This window comes from Lepidochelys kempii, chromosome 1, assembly GCF_965140265.1.
Source record: "Lepidochelys kempii isolate rLepKem1 chromosome 1, rLepKem1.hap2, whole genome shotgun sequence".
NCBI lineage: Eukaryota > Metazoa > Chordata > Testudines > Cheloniidae > Lepidochelys > Lepidochelys kempii.
Window position 1 is genome coordinate 272,258,730 of NC_133256.1, and position 13,802 is coordinate 272,272,531.

The following is a 13,802-nucleotide window of genomic DNA, read 5'->3' on the forward strand; positions in this document are numbered from 1 at the left end:
GATCAACTGGACAATTATAGGCCTGTCATTCTGACATCGATCCTGGGCAAGACAATGGAGAGGATGACCCAGGATTTGATTAATAAAGAATTAAAGGAGGGAAATATAATTAATGCCAATCAATATGGGTTTATGGAAAACAGATCCTGTCAAACTAACTTTTTTTTTATATGAGATTAGACGTTTGGATGATAAAGGTAATTGTGTTGATGTAATATACTTCAACTAGAAACTAGAAAAATAAAAAAATAACAGTACACCCCTAAATGGATTAAACCCCTAAATGGATTACATGATGACTAACTGATAGGTCTCAAGATGCAATTGTAAACAGGGAATCATCAAGTGGGTGTGTTTTAGGGGTCCACACAGGGGTTGGTTGTTGGCCTTATGCTGGATAATATTTTTATTAATGATCTGGAAGAAAATAAAAATAATCACTGAAAGTTTGCAGATGACACAAAATATGGGGGAGTGGTAAATAATGAAGAGGGCAAGTCACTGAAACAGAGTGATATGGATCACTTGGTAAATGGGGTACAAGCAAATAATACATGTTTTAATATGTTTAAATGGAAATGTTTACATCTAGGAACTAAACGTAGGCCATATTTACACATTCAGGGATTATCCTGGGAAGCAATGTATCCGGAAAAAAAACTGGGGGGTAGTGGTGAATAATCAGCTGAATATGAGCTCCCACTGAGTTGTCGTGGTCCAAAAGGGCTAGTGCAATCCTTGGATGCATAAACTGGGGAATCTCAAGATGGAACAGAAAGGTTATTTTACCTCTGTATTTAGCACCGGTGCAAACACAGGTGGAATACTGTGTCTGGTTCTGGTGCCTACAATTCAAGAAGAATGTTGATCATTTGGAGAGGATTCAGAGAAAAGGCATGAGAACAATTGAAATATTAGAAAACATGCCTCATGTGACTTGAGTAGCTGAGTCGATTTATCTTAACAAAGAGAAGGTTAAGATATTACTTGATTACAGGCTATAGGTACCTATGTGGGGAACAAATATTTAATAATGGGCACTTCAATCTAACAGAGAAAGGTAATAACATGATCCAATGGCTCAAAGTTGAAGCTAGACAAATTCAGACTGGAAATAAGGTGAAAACTTTTGGCAGTAAGAGTAATTAACCATAGAGACACCTTACATAGGTTCATGGTAGATTCTCCATCACTGACAATTATTAAATCAAGATTGTATATTTTTATTTTTCTAAAAAGATATGCTCCAGAAATTATTCTGGAGAAGTTCTATGACCTGTGTTATACACCAGGTTTAGACTAGATGATCAAAGGTCTCTTCTGGCCTTGGAATCTATTTATCGATGATGTTCAGAAGGGGGTCATAAACAATTACAGAAGCCCTGGAACCCATTTTGGTCCAATGAGCCTCTATCACCTTCTACCTTGTAATAATACATCTGGGAAGTATGCTGCTTTTTGCAAACCTAATAAAATGCTGAATCCTAGCTCTGCTTCCTAAATAATGCCCATTAAAAAAAATATTATTTTCTTCTCCTCCTTTTCCTTTATGCAGTGACATGAATAACTCACTTGTGTGATTTTTATTTTGCTTTTATGCCATTTTTAGTGAGTGATTCCCAGGTCTATAAGTGGGTATTTTGGGGGAGGGGATTGTTTGTTTCTTTACTATGTATTTATTTTGCAAAATATGTATTATTTCAGCTCTCACACAACACAGGAATAATCAGGCATTATTTATGAAAGACCAAGGAGCATGCGTTGTTAAGTCATTTTCGCAGACCATGGAGTTGCAATGACATCCCTTCAGGGCAGGGCTGTCCCTACCCATATGCAAACTAGGCAGCTGTGTAGGGCACCAGGAAATTTGGGGCACCATGTTTAGGGCAGCTACATATTGCTCCAGCGGCCAGCTCGATCCCACGACCAGCTGAGCTGGTCAGGAAAGCTGCCCCCGCTCCCGCCCACTCCACTCCTTCCCTAAAGCCCCCACCCCTGCTCCATCCCCTCCCCACCTCTTCCCAAACCTACTCTATCCCAGTCCTGCCCCCACCCCACCCCCTGAGCTACATCCCGGGGGACTGCAGCAGGAGTCGGGTGCGCCCTGCACTCACCGGGCAACAGGAAGTGGAGTGACCCAGCCCGCTCCCAGCCGTGCCACTGGCTTGTGCTGGGGGGGGGCAGTTTCCCCTTGCCCCCCAAGTCCCAAGGCTGGGTTTAGGTAGCAAAGGCAAGCACTGAAGTGTTAGGAAATGCCAAATTTACAGTTGGTCATGCAACCTTAATTCTACCCTCGTGCTTCCATCCTGTGCACTGAATGAATCAGGTTGTTTGAGGAAAAAACTAGTATGTGATCATGTAATTAATTACAGATTGTACTTAATGCATGTGCACAAGGGAGCAAAATAGATTACACAGGAAAATAATCCGGAATTTCTTCACTTTCAAGTGCTTGACTTTATGACAATGTTCTTTTTACAATTTAATAGGTAATTTCCTAATTTTTGTCTAAAAGAAGAATAAACGTCTATTATATCTAAGTGTAACAGCAGCGGCATTACAAACAATGTTTGAACCCAAACCTTCAGCACAGCTCACAGACTTCTACCACTTGCACTACAGGACTTATTTCTTATTACATTGCCTGCCAGCAGGAGAAGGCTAATATCTTAGAACAGAGGTGTAACGATGTGGCCTGTGGCGGGACACTACTGAGAGTATCAATTCAGGACAATTACTTAGAGCAGGGCAGTCACAGCCCAAGGCTGGGTGTCCTTTGCACACCAAACCAACCAAACAGAGAGGACTTTAGTTTTACCGCACTGGCGAACCAGAAGTCATACAAGCAATTCCCTTTGACACTCCACTTTCCCAGTATCACCACCAGCACCACTCCTTATGGGGATGAATGATTATGAAAACCAATACCCCAGTACAAGCAAAAAGGTTCTCCCAATCCCAAAGGGCCAAGCCCCAGACCCAGGTCAATATACCAGTTAGATCTTACCCACAAATCACGCTGTTGCCAATCCTTTAGAATCTAAAAATCTAAAAGTTTATTTATAAAAAGAAAGAAATATAGATGAGAGTTAAAATTGGTCGAAGTAATCAATTACATACAGCAATGGCAAAGTTCTTGGTTCAGACTTGTAGCAGTGATGGAATAAACTGCAGGCTCAAATCAAGTCTCTGGACTACATCCACAACTTGGATGGGTCATTCAGTCCTTTGTTCAGAGCTTCAGTTTGTAGCTAAGTGACTCCAGGAGGTAAGAAGCAGGACTGAAGACAAGATGGAGGAGATGCAGCTGCCTTTTATAGTCTCTTGCTATGTGGCCTGTGCTTCCTTTGTTCCAAATACAAGCTTCCAGCACATGGCTTGAAAGCCTTAGAGTCCTCTTCGTAGGCATGCCCCTGCATGCCTTGCTGGATCATAAGGTGTATCTGCTTTCTCTCAGTGGGTCAGTTGTACAGCTGATGGTCCTTAATGGGCCATCAAGCAGGCTAGGCAGTGCTGATGCCAAACTGTCTGGGGTGTCACCCAGAAGCATAGCACAAGTTTGAAATACATACAGTATTATAAGCCAATACTTAACTTTAAATACAAAAATGATGCATGCATACAGATAGCATAGTCATAACCAACAAATCACAACCTTTTCATAGATACCCAACTTGACCTCCTTTGTACAAGATTTGGTGCCACTATAGGACCTTGGTTGTGGCAGCAGCATGGATATAATCTTAAAATGTTCATGTTCAGTTATTCTGGCTGTCAGTCAATTTCATGAGATGAAGAAAAGTCACTTCTATAGCTTGAAGCCTTTCTTCTTGCTGTATTTCAAAGGGTTGTTACAAACAATGAATACGGCTGTAAGAGGTTGACAGTTTGATTCAAAAGTTGCGGCCACAGTTAACACTGTAGTTCCATTTTTGCAGCATGTGGCATTGCAATACCAAATTTGGGGCAGCCACCTCTCTGTCATGATGGCAATTTGCAGCAACTACAAGTTGCAGCATGTATTAAACGTTGCAGTTTCCACAACACAATTGTGTCCTTTCCCCCATGGGTGGCAGGTATAATAGGCCAGGGGAGGCTCAGCGTCCCCTGGCACTGCTGCCGGACCCCCGCTGCCGGGTTTGGTAGGGGGGAGTTTTTGCTTTATTATGCCCCATGCAGGTTCCGGGGCAGCTGAGGAGGCACTATGTATTATTCAGCTTCCTGGGTTCATCAGTAATCACTCTGAATTCCAGGGAGATTACTGATGAACCCAGGAAGCTGAGTAGCAAATACCACCTCTTCATCCGCCCCGGAACCTGCATGGGGCATATCAAAAGCTTCTTCCAGATCAGAGGTTTTCCCCCCAAGGCGGCTTGGGGTCTGGGGAGGGGAGAAACAGCTGCAGCTGACCTGGGGCACCTCCGCAGGGGCGGGGAGGTGCTTCGGGCTCCGGCTAGCCTGGGGCTCCTCTGGCTGAGGGGGTGGGTGGGGGGAAGCACTCGGGGCTCCTCTGGGTGTGGGGAGGGGCGCATGGCTCCAGTCATGGGAGGAGGGGAGGGGCCTGGGCAGAAAGGGCAGAGCCAGGGGCTAGCCTTGCTGAAGGGAGGTTCCACCCACCACCCATGCTCTTCCCCCTCAAAAAAAGCAAAAAAAGTGTTAGGCAACCTAAATATAAGGGCAGCTAGCACCTGCACCTATAAATTATTCATAAAGCTGTTCCCACTCACGTCCCTACCTTCAGCCTATTTGGAAACAGAGTGGAGCCTCCTAGAATAGCCCACCCCTGCTTATTCTTTTTCCTCACCAGGAGGATAGCAGGGGTTTATGAGGCCCCCCACACCTTGGTGAATGTTATCTTTTGTCTCTTCCTAATTACCATGCATTTTTCCTTTATGCTTTGAATGGAGGGAAGATTAGCAGCTTTTTTGTTTAAAAATCAGCTCCATAGCACTGTTACTAGCAACAAACATAACAGCTAATTTTATCATACTCAGTGATCTTTACTTGTGTTCCGGAATCATCTGCTAACATCAGCAGGGCTCTTGAAACAGCATACATGTTACAGAGGAACAGCCGTGTTAGTCTGTATTCGCAAAAAGAAAAGGAGGACTTGTGGCACCTTAGAGACTAACCAATTTATTTGAGCATGAGCTTTCGTGAGCTACAGCTCACTTCATCAGATGAAGTGAGCTGTAGCTCACGAAAGCTCATGCTCAAATAAATTGGTTAGTCTCTAAGGTGCCACAAGTCCTCCTTTTCTTTTTGCGCATACATGTTACATTGTTTATAGAATCAGGAGACGAAAAGCTAAACAGTGGACTGGATTCTGACTATTCACATGTGTAACTCAAGAATATCTCAATTGACTAAAATTATATTAATCAGGATTTGCCCCTGGATGACCAAAACCAGAATCTGGTCCTTTGCTTATCATGGCACCCCCAGATGCAGTGACTAACTTAAAAAAAAGTTTCCTATTGATAAGACAGACTTTTTAAAAAGAAAGGAAAGGGAAACAGAATACACAGGCATACTCCCATCAAATCATTATTGTACCATACAGCAGAATCCAATATACAGCCTAAACTATTTGAACGTTCTGTTAATGCTTAATTTTTTGTGTGGGGTTTTGTTTTCTCTACAGTTAATAAAAACAAAACCACAAAATATCTGCATGTTCAAAAACAAGATGGCACAACACTTTGTTGAAAGTTTACTAAAGACTTTAAGAATTAAATCACTCACTGTATGTTAAATTTAATATTATTCATGGGGGCAATAAAGTCTAACAGCACACTCAGAAATGTTACCTGAAGCTACAGTCTGAAGAGAATTTATTGACAAAGGAAATATAATTTTTTTTTTAAATATTTTCTATGGCAGACTTGCTGTCTGGCCAAACTGGCACCATTACTATTCTAATGGCTGTAAACAATGTGAGATAGGAATTAGCTTAGTAGGGAAGTTTATTAAAATGCTGTTTTTGTTTTATTTGTTTAAGAAGTGTACAAAGTGATAATCTGTGTTTGAACTTGTTTTGTGACTGCATCTACTATTACTTTGGTGTTTTATGAGTTTTAAGACTACATACTCTCATTGACTTCAGTGGGCTTTGGATCAGGCCCTCGTTGCAGAAATTAAACAAAAATACATATAGGGACACATTTTAAAGCAGGCCTCAAATTTTGTGTCCACAGTCACATGATCAGGTTTAGATCGCTGATTGTGACCATTAGTCAGGTAGCTAGTTTTTTTAATCCTATCAATTGTAGGTTCAAGATAGTGAACAAAAAGCAGGCTGAGATGAGGACCATTTAAAAATCTGGCCCATAATATTTTCCCATCTCATAATGTTTTTGATTCAAAAATAGGATGTAGTCCCAAGAGCATACTCAGATTCCTATTTCCAATATCCTTCCACCCACTCAGTGGCTTGAAATAAGGCAAAGCTCCCAGGGAATTGCTGAACAAAGACATCCTATATCTGAGACTTGTCATTGTTCACTGAAACCAAAGCACAGAGGAAATGGGTTTTAAACTGTTAAGGATCTGGCTTAGTTCACAGCACCACTGAAGGATCGGTTTGTGTGTAAAATATATATTTCACCTTGGAAGCACACAGGACAGCTGACAGTTGGACATTATACTTTTCTTTACTTCAGACATTCAAGTGGGCAAGAGAAGCATAGAGATGGGGTTGCTACACCAGTTGTGAACTAGAGAACAATTACTTCAGTGAACAGGCTGGAAACTGGTCTCTGAGTAGATTGTAAGAGCAAGATTTATTACTGCCTATCATATATGGATAACTGATCTGCTGTTGCGCACCAACAGAAATAGGAGATTTTTATCAAAGCATCAGGATAGAATTGTAGATTAGATTCCTGATAACGAAATGATTGTGATAATGGGAGATATAAATGCAAAGGTCAGTAGCAGACATAGTAAGCAAATGATTTGTGTTGGACCATGTGGCATCAGGATGGCATAATAATAATGGGGAAAGGTTAAGAATTAGTGAGATGCACAATCTGATTATTAGCGGTTCTTGGTTTCCTCACAAAAACATTCACAAGGTTACATGGAACTCAGAGGGTCAGACTAAACACCAGATTGACTACATTAATCAAAAGACAGTCACCGCTGGCTTTTATAGTCTATAGAAGTTCCAGATGTGCTAGTGATCATGAACTACTAATGGGAAAGATTAAAAACCAAGAAAAAAAAATGGGTGCAACTGGAGCCACATTTGACCCTGATAAGGTAAAGGATTGCTCTGTCAGAGAGGCAAACAGAGTGATGCTTGGAGGGTGTTTCAGGCCATTAATTTGTGACGATGAATAAATATCACTCCAAACCAGATGGGAAATATTCAAGGAAGTGATCCAATAGTTTCCTCAACTGTGCTTATGCCTTACAAAGTAAACAAGGGCAAGCAATGAAACAAGAATGTTACAAGAAAAGTGTAAACAAACTGAGAATAAATGTTACTGGGAAAGCAGAAAAATAAAAGCATTACACAAAGTGGTGAAGAAAAAAATCTCAAAGATTGGACATACAAATGTTTTGGAAAGAAGAGGCTCAACAACTAGAAGAGGCATCAAGAAAAGATATACAAAAAGGTTAAGCTGTATGAACACAAAATCAGGCCAATTACGCAAGTGGTAAAAATGGCTTTTGGTGAACTGACAAATGCCAAAGAGGTGTTGGAAACATGGAAGTGGCATTTTGACAAAGTGCTAAGCCCTGAAGTTCATCCAGGTGCAAGCACTCTGGACACGCTAGATAAACAGAGCAGTTTTTAAAGTAAAATGAATGACCATCTGAAGAAATCACCATCAGAAGAAACAAAGAGCAGAGATGCACTTAAAAAATGGGAAAGCTACAGAAATACACAATATAGCAGATGAGCTGCTAAAAGACAGCAGGACTGTCACTAAGCACTGTCAGAGCATTAGAAAAAATATACAAGAAGCTATGGGAGCAAGAGTAGATACCAGACTGGCTAAAGAAAATAGTTATATCAGTCTTGAAGAAAGGAGAGCCTGCCAATCTCTGAATAATTATAGAAGTATAAGCTCAGTGCCAGGAAAAATCATGATGAAAGTAAACAACAGATTAAGGCCAGCTTTAGAGGAAGTAGTTGGTGAGGAACTGTGCAACTTCAGGCCAAAGTTGCATTAATCAGACATTCATGCTCCAACAGGTGATTCACAAAAAGTGAGAATGGGGACTAAAGAGGTTTCCAGTTTTCATCAACATTATGGTTTGTAGTGGTTCCTCTCTCTCAAGTGAGGAGGGAAGCCACTCCGCCTTGCTGTGTCAGGTAACAGCATTCAGGCTCAGGTCCCGCTGGTGGGGCCAAGCACTAAGCAGTCTATAGCTCTGTAGCCACCTAGCAGAGGCAAAACAACCAGTAACAGTCTGGTGCTCTAGCCCTCTCAGGCGGGGCAGAGCAGTAAGCAGTCTTTAGCCTAAGCCTCCTGACTAAGGCAGCCAGAAAACACACAGTCTAGGGCTAACCATCTCCTGATGGGGGAAAGCCACAAGCCAAGTACAGGCGTTCTGACCTAGGAGTGCACAGGCTGCCACCCCAGAGGTGGAGTTGGCAGCTGGGTGGCTAGGAAGACCCAGGCCCACCCGACTCCATTGGGTCCAAGCCCTGGGCCCTAACTTTGGTGGAGTGTTCCACCACTGAGTCAGTGGGGAATCTAGCTGCAACATACTGACCTCTGCTCTGGCAACATAACCAGACTAAAGTCTGGTTTCCCTGGGCTACTTCCTACCACAGTCTGGAGGGAGGGGGGTGGTTCCATAGTCCAAGAGTCCTCTTTCTCCTCAGTGTATACTGCGGATGTGTAGTGAGGAGATGTGGCCTCCCTCAGAGGCGGAAGCGGAGAAGATGCGGAGGTGGGTGGAACCAGGAGGGCCACACCCCGCATCCTGGAAGCAGAGGGGCAGGACAGCAAGGGGAAGTATAAAAGGCTGGCCTAGCAGCTCAGAACAGGGGGAGCTGCCAAAGGAGACAAACACTCCTTCCCCGCTGCTGGAGTGGGAAGCCAGGGAGAACTGCTTCCGCCCTGAAGACCAGCCTGAGCTTCCAGAAAGCCTTGCCATTTCCGACACTGAGGAACAGCTACCACTATCCTTGGCAGAGTATCCCGGGGAGACTGAGGATGACACCCGGATGCAGGTACACCCGAGGGGGAGAACAGAATATGTACCTCAGCCTCTATAGTGCTAGTTCACATAAAAGGATGACAACTGTGGAGGTACTACTGTGGAGCAGGATTTGGAAGAGCCCTCTGAGGGAAGGTATCAGAAGGAGACCCCAGTCGGCCAGAAGGCATGGAATGCATTGTCCTAGGGATGGGGGTTCCATGACAACCACTCCCAAGAGGAGGAGATGAGTGGTGGTGGTCGGGGACTCCCTCCTAAGGGGGATGGAGTCATCCATCTGCCGACCAGACCGGGGTACTTGAGAAGTGTGCTGCTTGCCTGGAGCTAGAATCCAGGGATTTAACGGGAGTGTTTGCCAAGATTGATCAAGACGTCAGACTGCTACCCTTCCTACTTCTCCATGTGGGCAGCAATGATACTGTCAAGAATGACCGAGCAGATAACTGCAGACTATATGGCTCTGGGAAGAAGGATAAAGGAGTTTGAGGCGCAAGTCATGTTCTCATCCATCCTCCCTGTTGAAGGAAAAGGCCCAGGTAGGGACTGTCAAATTGTGGAGGTGAATCCGTGGTTATGCAGGTGGTGTCGGAGAGAGGACTTTGGATTCTTCAACCATGGGATGTTGTTCCAGGAAGAAGGATTGCTAGGAAGAGATGGGATCCACGTAACAAAGAGAGGGAAGAGCATCTTCATATGCAGGCTTGCTAACCTAGTGAGGAGGGCTTTGAACTAGGTTCACTGTGGGATGGTGACCTAAACCCAGAGGTAAGTGGGGGAGTGGGATACCAGGAGGACCACCAGGAGGAGGGTACAAGATGGGAAGCCTTCTGATTCATACTGAGAAAGTAGGGCAATAGGCTAGTTATCTTAGGTGCATGTACATGATCACAAGAAGCCTGGGAAATAAGCAGGAAGAATTGGAAGTCCTGGTACAATCAAGGAACTATGACGTGATTGGAATAACAGAAACTTGGTGGGGCAGTTCACATGACTGGAGCACTGTTATGGATGGATAAAAACTGTTCAGGAAGGACAGGTATGGTAGAAAAAGTGGAGAAGTTGTGTTGTACGTAAGAGAGCAGTATGATTGCTCAGAGCTCCAGTTTGAAACTGGAGAAAAACCTGTTGAGAGTCTTTGGGTTGAGTTTAGAGGTAAGAGCAACAAGGGTGATGTTGTGCTGGGCATGTGCTATAGACCATCAGATCAGAAGGATGAGGCTTTCTTCGGACAGTTAACTGAAGTGTCCAGATCACAGGCATGGAGGCATTCAGTGTTAGAGGCTAGGAAAGCATTAAGTGAGAGCAAAGAGCAAAGGCAGAAGCACGAAGAGCAGAGGCAGGTGGTTATGTTAAGGCTAATGGGGGAGCAAACTGACATGATGAAGCATCTGGTGCAGCTGCAGGAAAGCCAACAAGAGCACAGCCCCCCGCTGCATCCATTGTACAACCGCGTGACCTCCTCCCCAAGTTCCATATCCTCCTCACCCAGACACCCAAGAACGCGGGTGGGGGAGGCTCCGGGCACCCAGCCACTCCACTCCAGAGGATGGCCCAAGCAACAGAAGGCTGTCATTCAAACAGTTTGATTTGTAGTGTGGCTACAATAAGCAATGTGGCCTTGTCCTTCCCTCCTCCCCCACCCCACCCAGGCTACCTTGTTAGTTATCTCCTTTTTAAAAAAAAAAATAAGAAAGAAGGCATGGTTTCAAAACAATAGTTACTTTATTTCAAAGGGAGGGGGAGGATAGTTGGCTTACAGGGAATTAAAATCAACTAAGGGGGAGGGTTTGCATCAAGGAGAAATACACACAACTGTCATACCAAAGCCTGGTCAGTAGGGAAACTGGTTTTCAAAGCTTCTGATGCGCAGCATGCCTTGCTGTGCTCTTCTAATCGCCCTGGTGTCTGGCTGCTCAAAATCAGACGCCAGGCGATTTGCCTCAATCTCCCATCCCACCATAAATGTCTCCCATAATATCTGTGAGAGTAAGAGGAGCAAACAGCAAGCAGCAATAACAATGGGAATGTTGGTTCCACTGAGGTTTGACCTAGTCAGCAAACAGCACCAGCGAGCTTTTAAACGTTCAAAGACACAGTCTACCACCATACTGCACTTGCTCAACCTATAGTTGAACTGCTCCTCACTACTGTCCAGGCTGCCTGTGTATGGCTTCATGAGCCATGGGAGCAAGGGGTAGGCTGGGTTATCCTTGGGGACAACTATTGGCATTTCAACATCCCGAATGGTAATTTTCTGGTCTGGGAAATAAGTCCCTTCTTGCAGCAGCTTGAACAGCCCAGAGTTTCTAAAGATGCGGGCATCATGCACCTTTCTTGGCATCACACGTTGATGTCGGTGAAACGTCCCTTGTGATCCACCAGTGCTTGCAGCATCGAGACGTACCCCTTGCGGTTTACAGTACTGGTTGGCAAGGTGGTCTGGTGCCAAGATAGGGATATGCGTCCTATCGCCCCACCACAGTTAGGGAAACCCACTGCAGCAAAGCCATTCACTACGACCTGCACATTTCCCAGAGTCACTATCCTTGATAACAGAACTTCAATGATTGCATTGGGTACCTGGATCACAGCAGCCCCCACCAGTAGATTTGCCCACTCCAAATTGATTCCCAACTGACCGGTAGCAGTCAGGGCTATTCCACAGGGCTATTGCCACTCGCTTCTCAACTCTCAGGGCAGCTCTCATCCTGGTATTCCTGTGCTTCAGGGTGGGGGGAGGCAACTCAGAGTTCCAGGAAAGTGGCCTTGTGCATGCGAAAGTTTAGCAGTCACTGTGAATCATCCCATACCTGCAACACTATGCGGTCCCACCAGTCTGTGCTTGTTTGCTGGGCTCAGAATCAGTGTTCCACTCCATCAATGAACCCCACTGCCACCATGATGTCCCAATTGCCACAGCCTGTGCTTTCAGGAACATCTGTGTCCATGTCCTCATCAAAATAGTCCTCGTGCTGGCGTCTCTTAGCCCAGTTCTGCATATACTCCAGGATAACGCGTGAGGAGTTTACAATGCTCACAACAGCAGCGGTGAGCTGAGCAGGCTCCATGCTTGCCATGGTATGCCATCTGCAGGAGATCAGAGTTGCAGCGGAAGCGGTGGATGATGACAACATGGAGAAATTTGCTATTGAGACTGAGCTCATTTACAAGAGCAGAAGAGCAGAGTTGCAGTGGAAGTGGTGGATGATGACCGTTAGCAATCGTACTGCACCATCTGCTGACAGCAGCAGCCAGGACAGCAGCAGTGATGGTGAGCTGAGCTGAGCGGGTTCCATGCTTGTCGTGGTATGACGTTTGCACGGAAAAAAGGCGCAAAATGATTGTCTGTTGTTGCTTTCATGGAGGGATGGGCGACTGACTACATGTACCCAAAACTACCCACGACAAGGTCTTTGCCCCATCAGGCATTGGGAGCTTAACCTAGAATTCCAATGGGCAGCAGAGACTGAGGGAACTGTGGGATAGCTACCCACGGTGCACCATTCCGTAAGTAAATGTTAGCCATGGTAGTGAGGACACACTCTTCCAATTTAATGCGTTTAGTGTGGATATACGCAATCAACTGTATAAAATTGATTTCTAAAAATTGACTTCTATAAAATTGACCTAATTTCATAGTGTAGACATACCCCTAGACTCCTTTAGGAAACTGATGGGCAGGATTCCCTGGGAAGCTAATATGAGGGGACAAGGAGTCCAGGAGAGTGGGCTGTATTTTAAAGAAGCCTTATTGAGGGAGCAGGAACAAACCATCCCGAAGTGCAGAAATAATAGCAAATATGGTAGGCAACCAGCGTGGCTTAACAGTGAAATCTTTGGTAAGCTTAAACTCAAACAGGAAGCTTACAAGAAGTGGAAATTTGGACAGATGACTTAGGAGGAGTATAAAAATATTGCTAGAGCATGCAAGGGTGTAATCAGGAAGGACAAGGCACAATTGGAGTTTCAGCTAGCAAGGGATGTGAAGGGTAACAAGAAGGGTTTCTACAGGTACGTTAGCAACAAGAAGGTGGTCAGGGAAAGTGTGGGACCCTTACTGAATGGGGGAGGCAACACAGTGACAGATGATGTGGAAAAAGCTGAAGTACTCAATGCTTTTTTTGCCTCCGTCTTCACAGACAAGGTCAGCTTCCACACTGCTGCACTAGGCAACAGTAGGGGGAGGAGGTGAGCAGACCTCAGTGGTGAAAGAACAGGTTAAGGACTATTTAGAAAAGCGGGATGTGCACAGGTCCATGGGTCCAGCTTTAATGCATCCAAGGGTGCTGAGGGAGTTGGCTGATGTGATTGCAGAGACACTGGCCATTATCTTTGAAAATTCATGGCAATCAGGGGAGGTCCCGGATGATTGGAAAACGGCAAATATAGTGCCCATATTTTAAAAAGAGAAGAAAGAGAACCTGGGGAACTACAGACTAGTCAGCCTCACTTCATTCCCCAGCAAAATCAAGGAATCCATTTTGAAGCATTTGGAGAAGAGGAAGGTGATCAGAAACAGTCAACATGGATTCACCAAGGGCAAGTCACGCCTGACCAATCTGATTGCCTTCTATGGTGAGATAATGGGCTCTGTGGATATGGGGAAAGCGGTGGATATGATA